The sequence below is a fragment of the Ceratotherium simum genome, chromosome 30 (genome assembly GCF_057802395.1).
Source record: "Ceratotherium simum simum isolate JZ-2026a chromosome 30, ASM5780239v1, whole genome shotgun sequence".
In the NCBI taxonomy this organism is placed as follows: Eukaryota; Metazoa; Chordata; class Mammalia; order Perissodactyla; family Rhinocerotidae; genus Ceratotherium; species Ceratotherium simum.
This window is the reverse complement of record NC_141929.1, coordinates 12,530,501-12,543,015: the sequence shown is the minus strand read 5'-3', so window position 1 is coordinate 12,543,015 and position 12,515 is coordinate 12,530,501. Positions and strand designations below refer to the sequence as shown.

At 36.5% G+C, this 12,515-nt stretch overlaps 1 protein-coding gene across 1 annotated transcript in view; it reads left to right on the top strand.

The window, feature by feature from the left end:
- The window catches only part of CNTNAP4 (contactin associated protein family member 4), a 234,948-nt gene that overhangs the window by 72,704 nt on the left and 149,729 nt on the right, over positions 1 to 12,515 (top strand). The gene's annotated exons all lie outside the window — the stretch shown is intronic.

Genomic DNA, 12,515 nt, shown 5'->3' with positions numbered 1-12,515 from the left:
CAGAATGGACTGTCTCGTTTGGGAAGGACTGGATATGGCAAAGAAAGTTGATGGATATCTTTGAATGTCAAGATGAAGATTAAGACTCGGTACAACAGGCACCTTGACCGCATATAAAATAGGTAAGGTTATGGTGTAGGTAAAACAACCCAAGTCCTAAAACCTTGGTGATTGATGTATATACACACATATGTACTCATGCTACCTGTTCATCCCAGGTAGGCTGCAAAGTTCTATTCTACCCTGTAGCTACTCAGGCCCCTCCGGGGGAGGCTCCCTCTGTGAAGCTGCAATTGCCAAAGAGGGAAGAAGGAAACATGGTGAACTGTGCCCTGGCTCTTGACACTTTCACCTGGAATAACACAGATCACTTCGATTTGGATTTTTTGTAGCCAAAGAACAATTTTTAATTGATGTACATAGTAAGGAATCTAACCCTTTGTCTCATTTTACAAATACGTATTTCCTGACTTCTTTTCCTTTTTTTTTTATTTTTTTTGCCCGGTTTTTCTAGGTATTATGGGATGTATACAAATTATACAAAACATACCAGTTTTCTTTAAGATCTTCACAGTCTGCTCCAGATGATACAAATAAGTCTAGGAAAGAGAGTTAGGAAACACATAAGGCATTTACAAGTAAGTGATGGAAAGAGGAAGAAATGACAGTTACAAGTTTTGAAACAAAATAAAACCCACAAAACATGGATTGAAATGCTGCAGGAGGATTCCTCACACTCCTCTCATTTGATCCCACTTTAAGCACTTAAAGAGAACAATGACTTCTGTATACTCGAAAGATTAATAAAATGCCCTGCTGCTTCTTACAAATAATCTTTAAAAAAAAGACAAAATATTGTACATATTGTCTATGCAGGTCATGTACATATTTAATAGAACTGTAAACTTGATAGATATATGATATCTAAAAAAATTACACATGAACACATTTCTTTAGAATAAAATTTGTAGTCCAATGCTCATAAATGTAATTTATACAAAATACTCTACTAGATAGTATATGAATATTTTATAAAAAATTAGAAAATGCAAGCCACTGAAATTGTTCTCCTCAAATTGAAGACAAAATAAAAATCCCTCAAATTCTATGATCAAAAGACTTTTTAGCCGGTTTATTGTAAATGATTGAAAAAGTAAATGTAAGGTGTAATTTTCACTCATTTAAGAACAATTGCTGAAATTTCATGAAACTAATATTTTAGAAATTAAGTAGATCAACATGTGCAAGAACTACAGCCAAATTATCCAAATTCTCTCTGATACATGCCCAAGATTCTTTTATAATGCAGACTATAAGGGCAAGGCATGTGATGGTACCAATTTTATGAATTATTTAAGTAAATACGATTGTTTTGCACAGGAATAGTTTACTTTTTTATGGATTTCAATTGTATCTGATTTTTCAAACAAAAAACCTTTAGCACATTTCTAAAGTTAGTGTAACTCTGTTTTAATTTTTTCATTAGAAATGTCTAATGTCATGGTTTGGTTCAGCTGGGGAAGGTCATGGAGCCCCTGTGACATAGTATGGTCAATTAGATAGAAATAACACCTGTCACAAAATATTCACGCCATTATTATCACTGTGAATGATTGGGTTGTCAACTCTAGAAGGCAGACAGGGCAGAAACACTACCTGCAAAGATTTTAACATATGTTTGTCTTCAGTCAAATAAACAAGTGATTTGGGGGAGTTTAATAGAAACCTGAGGAGGCAGAAATAAAAGTGGGAGGTGTGCTGTGAGCTTGGTGACTGCCTGCCTCGAGAGGCGTATCTCTCCTAGCCCTTTCTCTATGTTAAGCCCTATTCCAGTGACCTAAACCTACAAAATCATCTGTGGTGATATAAAGTACAACAGTACTAATGCCATATATGTCAACATGTCAACTCATCAAGCTTAATACATTGCAATACTTGCCTCAGTGCTTGGGAAATGCCTAGAGAATGCCTTAAGCTGCTTCTGCCTTTCAACACTGCCTCTACTCGAATCCCCAAAAGACATTTTTATTGCAAGTCTACATTAGCCGTCTGTATCCTCAGGAATCTCTTGTTTATATTTCTATTTAACTATGAGTCCTCCACCCTTTTGAAAATGACTAACCTAGTAGTGCATGGTTAAAGATGGTTGCATTTGGGTTTTTAATGTGGCACCAATCATGAATCAGAACAGTTGGTATGCTAGGCACCTTCTCTATCAAGTAGTGTGGTTTATTCTACCTGGTTTCATCCATGCGCCTTCTGTTACGTTATGTCAGTCCCTTCTCATAAACTTCTTTGGATGTACATATACTGGAACATTATATCAATAGGTGTAATATACAGAAAATATATATGAACTCGTTTGAGATGTAGGTACACATATACAGCAATATAAGATAAATGAAGATAAATGGTAACGTTGCTTCACATTCTTCAAATTGATCTGTCTCTAAGCAAGCAAAATAAAGATTATTTGAAGAGAGTAATTAGAGTTAGCAGGAGATTTGATTTGGTGCCCTCTTCAGAGTGCACACTCACATTCAAGATCATTCTCAAATCATCAACCAGATAACAACATGTTTTAAAAACACTTTCCAACTTGTATCTCGCATTCTACCATGTGACAGTTCAGTGACAACAACATCACCCCCTTTCTCCGTTCCCTCTTGTCATTGCTGTGACGTGATGCTGGAGATGTCTACTTCTGGCTTTCCTCATTCCCCAGTCCCAGGGGGCTACATTTGGAGTTCTTCTCTCTTGGAAGCAATTCTGTCCTTTTGAAAGGTTTCTTTATTGTTCTTTAAGACCTAGGCAACTAGGTCTTCTGGAAAATGAATGTATTAGGCTCTCTTTCTTAATTTTACATTTTTAAATTTCCAAATATATCAAGCATATTTCAATTAGAGAAGCAGATAGAAAAATATATAAAGCTAGAAAGGAGGAGATAAGATTTGGCGTTGATACAATATATTTCTTAAAAATCTAAGAGAATCATCTTACTGTTTTTTAAAATGATAGTTCAGTAATGTGCCTAATGATAGAATTAATTTTTAAAATCAGTAATTTATCTTCCTACATATAAATAACTAGGTAGACAATATAAAAGGAATACATATTCCACTTTTTTTTTTTCTGAGGAAGATTCACCCTGAGCTAACATCTGTGCCAATCTTCCTCTATTTTGTATGTGGGTTGCTGCCACAGCATGGCCGCTGACAAGTGGTGTAGGTCCACTCCCAGGAACTTAACCCAGGCTGCAGAAGTAGAGCATGCTGAACTTAACCACTAGACCACAGGGCTAGCCCCCATACTCCACTTTTAATAGAACCAAAACTGAGTAAATATCAAGGGAAAAGCTTAAACGAAAATGTACACAATATTTGAAAATAATGTTTAAACTATTACTAAAGGACATAAAAGAAGACTTGATTAAATGCAAGGATATCTCTGTTTTGAAATAGAAAACAATATTATAAAGCTACTCATTTTACCTAAAATAACCCATAAAAATGAAATAATTCTGAATTTCACATATAAAAAGTGTATGTGAAAAAACAGATGTTAGTTAGCAAAAATAGCAGTAGTAAGACATGTTAAAAATATTTTATAAATCTGTAGTAATTAAAACATGTTGACACCGGCACATTATAACATAGTGGAAGAACAAAATAGAACATCCATTACTGAGTCCAGACACATTTAGGGATTTGCATAAGATAGATGTAGCATTGAAAATATATGAGGAAATGTAAATTAATCAATATGGAACTTGTTAAGATATAGTTTCTAGAAAAATAAATAACATTTTTATATCAAAATAGATTCCAGATGAATTGAATATTTAAAAACAATACAGAAACAGAAAAAAAAGTATTAAAAGAAAACTCAGGACAATGTATAGAGACACATATAATATTGGAAGGAGCATGTCTTTCTAAGCAAGAGAACCCAACCCAGATGTCATAGAGGAAAAGATGAAAATTAGATAATATTTAGAAAGCTACATGAAAAAGTAGCATAAACAACATTAAAAGAAAGAGTTTAAATTGGAAAATATTTTTAGCCTATATGATGGCAATGCCCACTATGATTCACCAGCAGCAGTGGTTTTGGGTTAAGATTGATATTCAGATTATGGCTGAATAGACTTCACTCACCTGCAAATCTACTTAGATTTAAAAAAGGATCAAAGGCAGGCAACAGTACAGCAACAGCACAGCAACAGCACAGTGGATGCTCAGTTATGCTGAACAGCTTCTAAATAGCCCAGCAACTTGAATTGGGGTAAACATGTTACAACGGACAAGGCTGAGTGGGTGTGACCACCACAGATCAGGGAAGCCATCAGTTCTAGGGGCCCTTCAGCTTTTATGCCTTGCTAAGGATGTAACTTTTCGGAGACGCTTACTGTCTGTTGTACCTGCATCTCATCAATCCCAGGTTACTCACTGATCACAGGTTATGTCTTCGTTTCCCAAATTTTACTGCACATTCGAATTCTGATGTCTGGGCAGCATCCATGCCAAGTAACTAATATTTGGAGATGGGAACCCAGGTATTGGGATTTAAAAAATAGTACCAGATGATTCCAATTTACTGCAAGGTGTGGGAACCATTGGATTAGTCAATAAACAAACTTGACAATCAAGTACAGATTCTTAGTTCAGTACAAAACATAATCAGCAGGATGCCGATTTGTCCTAGATCTAGTATACTCCTGTACATTCCTTGAGTATATGTTGCAAGAAGGATTTGGCTCAAGACCAAGGCTAAGTAAAAAAAAGCTACAAACCAGATGTTAACTCTATCCTTCCAATAAGAAAGACTCAAATTTCCTTAATATTTAAAGCAATGCTGTTGAATATGGTAGCCACTAGCTATATAGGGCTCTTTAAATTTAAAATTCAATTACTTAAAATGAAATAAAACTAAAAATAAAGTTTTTTAGTCATACTAGCCGCATTTTAAGTGCTCAATAACTATATTAAGCCAGTGGTTACTGTTAGTGCAATTATAGAACATATCCATCACAACAGAAAATTCTATTAGCACAGCTACAAACATTCTTTAAAATTAATAATAAAAAATAAAGCTTTATTTTTTTTTTAAATGGAGGCAAAATATAAACAGGCAGTTCATAGAAAGGAAAACATGATATATAAATATGTAAAAGTGTCTTCAGCTTCATTCAATATTGAAGAAATGCAAATTAAAACAGGTGTCAGATAACCTTTCTTGAAAGATTGAAACAAATGAGAATTTTGGAACGACTGTGTTAAGAGGTTATTTTCTAAATTGTAGTGTATAACAAAATAATATTTTCAATTTTAATAGTTATGCGTTTAATGTAATGACTTTTCTTAAAATTTTTTAAATTGCTACATCAAACTCATGGTATTATGAATACTGCTGTTTGACACAAGAATCAACTAAAAATGAATTTTAAAGAAAAGCATTTAAAAAACAAGAAGAATGAACACATTGAATACTCAGTATATGCCAAGCACTATTCTACCTGCATTATATATATTTATTCAATTAATCTTCAAAACCCAGTGAGTTAGGTACTGTGATAATACTCAGTTTGTATTTAAGAAAACAGAGGAATGATGAGGTTATTTTCCCAAGGCTGCATATTTCCAAGGCAAGGTTTTGATCCCCAGGAATCTGGCTTTAGTATCTCCTATGCTATATGTTCAAGTATCATGTGTTATGAAAGCAACATTTTGAAGAACTCAAATGATTGAAGACACAGAAAACATTGCCATGGGGCATGGGGAAAAAGGCTCTCTCAAACTCGGCTGTTAGGAGAATAAACAGGTACAAACTCTTCAGAAGGTAATGAATGTTTTTAGTGTATTGAAGGAAGTTCAAAACGATGTTGGCTAATGCTTTCAATCTATCCAAATATATAATTTGCACCTAAGAGCAACTTTGGGATTTATCGTGCAAGTTCACTTGCACTGTGCAAAAGAAACATATTCAAGGATATTCATTGCAGCATTGTCTGTAATAGCAAAATAATATTGATCCAATCCACCAGCAGTAGATCACTTGCTTCAGTAAATTATAGTACCTCCACACAATGGAATAATTTATGCCCCTCAAAAACAGATGATGTAAGAATATACTGGCCGCTTCTGGAGTGAATTCCAAAACTGATGTAAAATTTTGAAGTGAGCTGTCATTGGATACTAAAGAATGAATCTTAAGGAGTGAAGAGGAAGAGATGGGGGCAATGGATGGAATATATGTTTATTTATTAAAAGCACAGGTAAAGATTAGATTTATATGAGGTTTCAAATGAGATAAAGCAATCCGGAAGTGGAAGGAACAAAGGATAACAGGTAGAGGAGAACGGATAGGAAATAATCCATTTGTCGAATTTTTAAGAAAAATAGATAATGGATATTTCCTACTTGTTATATGAGATGATCTTGTAACATTTATTGATAGTATAAAGCCTATGGGAGTTATCAATATGAAGTATCATATATTATTTTTTAATATTTATTTTAGTAGTAGTTTAAAATATGTATTTATATTTGTATAATGGTTGGGTGGCACTTATATGTGCGGCATGTCATCTAATCTTAGATAATATTATGACAGAATAGAAAAACAGCTTAGTTCTGATGCTAAATTGGTCTCTGAGTCAGTGCCCAGTTAGAAAAACAGAAATTACTTCGTGCATCTGCACCTGTGAAGTCATCATAGGAAACTGGTTACATGTGATGGAAAAGCTGATCAGCCAAATGTGAGGTGGTGAGGCAACTCGGAGCTTAGCGACAGCAAGAAGATACTATTACTCTAAGAGCTGGAGGGATAATGAGAAGGTGGTGTTTCCAGAGCTTAGAGGCTAACATTGTCCAGTTAGTGCTAGAACTGTGGCAGGGGCAGCTCAATAGAGGATTATGGAAGCAGGGGGTGTCTATTGGGAGCAGGAGCCTTGTAAAAACTCTGCCACTACCGGGAAGGTGCCTGAGACAGAACAAGAGCGGGGAGAAGTTTCCTGGCTTCTCTCTTCCTTTTACCTACCAATCTTTCTCCAGTGCCAGCTGGAAGCTTGCTAACACAGGAGCCTAAGATTCTCAGTCTACATCGCTCAACCCTCCTGTGTCTCAGAACAGAGCAGGGAAAGGGTGATACACGGTTCTAAGTGAAACAAGCACGTGACCAGTACAGCCCTAAGAAGGTGTGTTACTAAGGATGACTCCCCTCTATGAGCTTCTTTTTCTGTACTTACAGAATGAGGGTACAGGTAGTATCCAGGTACTTACTGAATGATCTCTCATTTTCTTTCAGTTGTAAAATTGCATGCTTCCCTATCAACCCATAAAGAAAGTAGATCAACAATATTTTGATAGTGAAGAAATTGAGATTTAAGATAGTAAGTTTCCATCTAAGTTCATGTTAAATAGTGCCATATTTATAAAGTTTACATACAGCTCTCTTCCCTCCTGTGAATATTCATGAGTATGCAAAGCTAGTAAAGAACTGTATTTCAGTATACCAAAAGAGAGGAATCTGTGGTGAAGATTACATCATTGATTTAGGGTCATTTTTTACACATAATCTGCTCTAAATCAGTAGAATGATGCTATCTTTAATAAATTATGGATTCAATTTTTTGTTTATTAGAATATGTATTGTAGCTCAAAGTATAGATTTGCTTTCTATGTGGGAAAGATAGCATGGCTCTGTTCCTCATCAAACATTTTGCAGATGAGTTCCAAGGCTTACTGCAGAGGACTAGGTAAAAGAGTATGTATGTGGATTAATACACATCTGTTGTTGCTTCTGGGATGGGGCTGTTACACACATTTGGTGTACAAAAAACAACACGCTACTATATTTTATTGAAATGTTTTGCTTGGCTGGCATACCTGATGGCTCTGTCCAACTCTAAACCTGGCACATTTCATTGACAGCTTCCTCGTGTACCACAGCTCCAATCTCAGATGCTTAATCATCGCTCTGGGGACATTCACCAAGGTTCCTTGTACTTTCACACTTCTCTTCTGGGGCATGCTCTTTATTTATCTGTGGCATGCTTGTCAAGTATACTTCAACTCATCCTTCCAACTCAGGGCCTTCCAACCATTTACTTTCTAGTCCCTCCTGCCCCATCACTTTTCCAATATTCACTAACTCGTCTCTGGGGTCTTATTTCCAATGACTTCTGCAATAGTGTTATTTCCAGGGAGTCTTTCTGGATTACTTCACATGGTTTGTATAACCTTGACTGAATTTCAAGCTCATTTATATATTTTTCATTTTCCTTCACTCTACATGTATATTTTCCTTTATTCCAAATTATACTCTTGCCATAAATTAATACCCAAATGCTATTGGTTAAAACACATACTATGTATACCATCTTTGTTAAAAGTTATAATCATTTCTTAGTTAAGACTGTGAATTCCTAGAAGATAGGAACACCATGCTTTTTTGCTATTATGGTTTAGAATAGATATTAATAATACCGTAGTAGTAAAAGGAAATACTTTTGTGACTACTTACTTCAAATCCAAAATACCATAATCTGGTGATGTGTCTGCTGGTTTACAATGCAGAGGTCTGTATATGTACTGAGATGAGGGCATCCATCTGATATTCTGCATAAATATGTAATGAAAAACTCTTAGTCATAAGAACAAGGACTCAAATCATATGGCTTTACCTATTCATATTCCCAACTGCCTTTAGGAGTCATACTTCTAAGTTGGCATTGTCTACAGTTTTCTCTTTATATTATCTGCATCTTACTCCTTTCAGAAATGTTCACAAAGAATAATTGTTTGGTTGATTTAGAAGAGCCATGGTTTAGAAAAGATTCAAGAGTGAGGGCATTTGTCCAGAAGGAGCTGTGAGAATGAAAGGAGGAAAACAGGAAGCAAAATACTAGGAAATATTCTATAGAGCTGTGCCTATAAATCAGAAAGATGCAGTTCCAAAGAAATCATATTTGATTTGTATTCTGCAAATCAAATTTTTATTTGGCTTTGAACTCCTATCTTCCATTCTGTATTTCTTATTGTTATTATTAATCTCTTGTTCTGAAAGGTTTTCTTCCTTTTGGATCCTTGAACATTTTAGGTACTTAATAATAGGGTTCTTTTTCAATAAGAGAGAGAGAAGAGAAAAATTGCTGGAGCAGTGAAAAGAGATCCTCAGGGAGCAATGGCTTTATTACAATATGTCAGAGTCATCATGAGTTGGGGGTGGGCTGGGGAATGTCAGTTTCAGGAAAAAACTTGAATTTATATTTTAGCCAGTTTGTGGAAAGTTTCAGAAAATTGTCCCAAGAGCTACAAAGCTATTATGATAAGAGTGGTTCCATGTTTACACCCTGAAATAAAAAAAGTAAAAAAAAGAAATTTCAATATGTCACTTGGGGAATAGATTTTCGATGCTTAGATTAGAATAAATACATGAATTAATTAATCTCATAGTGATATTTATGCTCTCTTTAAAAATCTGCGTGTCAAAGATGATAGGTAAATACTGAAACTTCTCTAAATTAGAAAGAAATTGGTCTGTTCAGTCTCCTTTTTTCCATAAAATCAAACCCATTGGATACATTTGCACACAAACGTTGAATTTCCACGTGGGCTGCTCTTTCTTAGTTTGTACTTTTAACTTCTTAGCCTTTGAGTATTTAATCCATTTAAGCTAAATAATGTATACACTTGATTATAGCAGTTTTTTTAAAAGAGATTTTCACCGGCAAGGAACTACCTTTTGTGTGATTAGAACAGGCATATATTCATGAAATATCTTCTTTCTATCTCACTCTGCTTTGAACATTGAACTTTGCATTGGAGTCTTTTGTCACAAGGAAATCTTTACGGCTTTTTACATTGAACCACACCATACAACATGACTGTCTCTTGCCTCTGCTCCAGGGAAAGTCCCTGTGAATCATCTTCTCCTCTTCTCCATTGAAACTCACCATCCCCAGGTTCACAGGTTGGAAACAGAGTAAACATAACTAGTTCTGATAATCTGGGCAAGGGTAGCAAACACCTTCAGCACTGTCTCAATTTCTGTATGCATGCTTGCTTACTTACAGTGGCTTTCTGGAAATATTAGCCCTGTTTCTCATGTCTGAGCCTAGAGTGACGTGAATAGTTGGAATGTCAAATCAAGTCCAGTTCAAAGTACCAGAGCTGTAGCATGCAAAAGGAGGAAGAGTTGGGAGGCTATGGATGGTGCTTAAAGTGTCAGCTCTGCTCTCAGGTTACATGCCTTCAGATGCAGGCTCCATCTCATACAAGCTGTGTGATCTTGGGCAAGTTGCTTTTACTGCCTCTGCAAAATGGGCATAGCAATAATACATGCCTGAAGTAAGTGTGTGGAAATTAAATACATAAGAGGATGAGAAGGAGAAGGAGGAGAAGAGAGAAAGAGGGGGAAGAAGAGAGAGAGAGAGAGGAAAGGAGAAAGTGAGGGAGGGAGGGGGGAGGAATGACAGAAGGACGGAAGAAACCTTTACAAAATTGGTGATGGGTTGTAATTAGTATTTGGGTGGTGAACATGACGTAATCTATGCAGAAATAGAAGTATAATGATGTACACCTGAAATTTATGCAATGTTATAAACCAATGTTACTGCAATAAACAAAAAATTAAAAAAAAATTAAATGCAAAAAATCCCACGAAAAACAAAAAACCTCATGCAAAATTAACAATAGATCTGAGGTTATCAGCAATTCAGCTAAAAGGTAAGAGTAAATGCCTGACTGAATGCAATGGTTTTTGGAAAAGAAACATGATTAGGAGCAGGAGAGAGGAAATGGCAAATACTATTCCCAGTAGTTTTGTTGTGTAGTGAAGGGGAATGGAACGGCAATAAAGAGATGGGGATGGGTGATGCGTAAACGAATAGAGAATTAGTTAGTGGAGTAACTTGAGCATGATCATAACTTGAGTGGTGAAGCCCATGGAGGTCCAGTGGCTGAACACGAAGGTGATTCCAGGGAGTGGTTGATGGAGCAAAGGGATCCAGATCACAGTTGGCCTGGAAGAGAGATGTATCTTCTTATGAAAGAAGAAGAAAGAAAGTAAAGATGGGTTTGAACTTCAGTCTGTAGAAAGGGCCCTCAATGTGCAAAAAGTATTTACTGAGAACAAAGAGGGAGAAGTGAGAATGGTGCTGACCGAGAAAAGAATCCCCACATAGCACTGAGGGGCCAGCTTAGGCTGGAGACCACAACGGGGCATCTGTGTGCACTGTCACTTTGTTTTCAGCTCAGGGCAGTTTCCCATGTGCAGGAGCGGAGGGCATGGATTCGTAGTTTGACCCAGGGTTGGAATCTACAGGACACTAGGACAAGGACACACGTGGGCTGACAAGAGCATAGAGGAAGGAAAGTATCACAGCGTTAGCACTATGTAGGGGACGAAGTGAAGTCAAGGGGGGCTGATGGAAGACTGTATTACTCAAGGTTCTCCAGAGAAATGGAACCAACAGGACGTATGTAGATTTATTTTAGGAATTGGCTCGTGTGACTGTGGTGGTTAGGCAAGTCCAAAATCTGCAGGGTAGGCTGGCAGGCTGGAGACCTACGGAAGAGTTGCAGTTCAAGTCCAAAGCAGTCTGCTGGCAGAATTCCCTCTTCTTCTGGGGTGGTCAGTCTTTTGTTCTACTGAGACCTTCAACTGATTGGAGGAGGCCCACCCACATTATGGAAGGTAATCTGCTCTATTCAAAAGTCTACTGATTTAAATATTAATCTTATCTAAAAAAAGACCTTCATAGAAACATCTGGAATAATGTTTGACCAAATGTCTGGGTCCTGTGACCTAGTCAAGTTGACACATAAAATTAACCCTCACAGAGATGGAAGGAGTCAGAGGAAGAGTAGAGTTATTGAGGCTGAAAAGCAATTAAGAATGAGAGGATGGGAGTGAGAGAGCTGGAAAGATCTAGTGGTGTAGGAACAAAGAGTAGAATATAAGTGTTTACAATTTCAAAGATGGTGCAATCACAGGAAATGATTAAGAACCAAGGCATGGGCAGGCAAGTGTTGAGGAAGAGCATGTGAAGCTCATTTAAGTCTAGGGTGTTTTATGGGTCATCCAAAGGATATTGATGCAGAGTTACTGAGAAGACTGCAAGGAATATGAGGAAATGCCCTGTAGTTGAAAGAGGACCCAAGCTGAGAGGGGCAGAATTTGCTATAACCAGCTGACGTTCATAAAAAAGGAGAAGAAATGTGTTTTCTCTCTTTTTTTGTGTGTCTTTTGTTAGCTTATTTTCATGAGGAAGAAAGAAAAATTATACGGAATCAACAGAAGACCAATAAAAATAATTACTAACTCCATGGAAATATAGCATTTGGGAAAAGTGACCAAACCTCACTTTAGGTTCCAAGGTGCTGCTTTGGATTTCATGGGACATGCTAATCTCTTCTGGAAGCACTCTCACAGACACACCCAGAAATAATGTTTTACCAGCTATGTGGGCATCTCTTAGCCCAGTCAAGTTGATACATAAAATTAACTATTGC